The 699-nt window shown below is 46.6% G+C and overlaps 1 protein-coding gene across 5 annotated transcripts in view; it reads left to right on the top strand.

The window, feature by feature from the left end:
* The window catches only part of DNASE1L1 (deoxyribonuclease I-like 1), a 21,031-nt gene that overhangs the window by 6,754 nt on the left and 13,578 nt on the right, over positions 1 to 699 (top strand). The window lies entirely within an intron of this gene.

Here is a 699-nt window from a genome sequence, read left to right as displayed (position 1 = left end):
GGCCAGCCCCGGGGCGGCTGGAAAGTAGCCTCAACCCCGCCGGGCTCCAGCTTTCCGGCAGCCGCCTGCCCTCGCCTTTTGTCTCTCTAGTGTTTCTGTTTTTTGTTTGACACAGGTCCAGCCAGACCCAGACCGGAGTGCAGTGGTGCAATCACGGCTCACTGCAGCCTCGACCTCCCAGACTCAAGCGATTCTCCTGCCTTAGCCTCCCGAGTAGCTGGGACCACAGGCGCCGCCATCACACTCTGATCCACCCGCCTCGGCCTCCCAAAGTGTTGGGATTACAGCCGTGAGCCACCCCACCCGGCCACATATACAATTTTATATAGTTACAGTACTACATGATACTATGTATATGTAGCAATATATAATCTACTGTATGGCAGAATATATATATACAGCAATATATGCAAACACATATTGTGTATTATATATAATACAAGAAACAGTATTTTATACCGTCTGATACATTTACGATGTGTGCTACTACCTCTGGTTCTGAAACATATTCATGACCCAGAAAGAAAGCCCCCTATGCATTAAGCAGCCAGTTTTTTATTTTTATTTTATTTTTATTTATTATTATTATTATATATATATTTTTTGAGAAGGAGTCTCACTCTGTCGCCAGACTGGAGTGAAGTGGCAGAAGTGGCACGATCTCAACGCACTGCAACCTCCACCTCCCGGGTTCGAGCT

This window comes from Mandrillus leucophaeus, unplaced genomic scaffold, assembly GCF_000951045.1.
Source record: "Mandrillus leucophaeus isolate KB7577 unplaced genomic scaffold, Mleu.le_1.0 Scaffold1325, whole genome shotgun sequence".
Taxonomy (NCBI): Eukaryota; Metazoa; Chordata; class Mammalia; order Primates; family Cercopithecidae; genus Mandrillus; species Mandrillus leucophaeus.
Note: the sequence above shows the minus strand (reverse complement) of the source record. Positions and strands in the feature narration are given on the sequence as shown.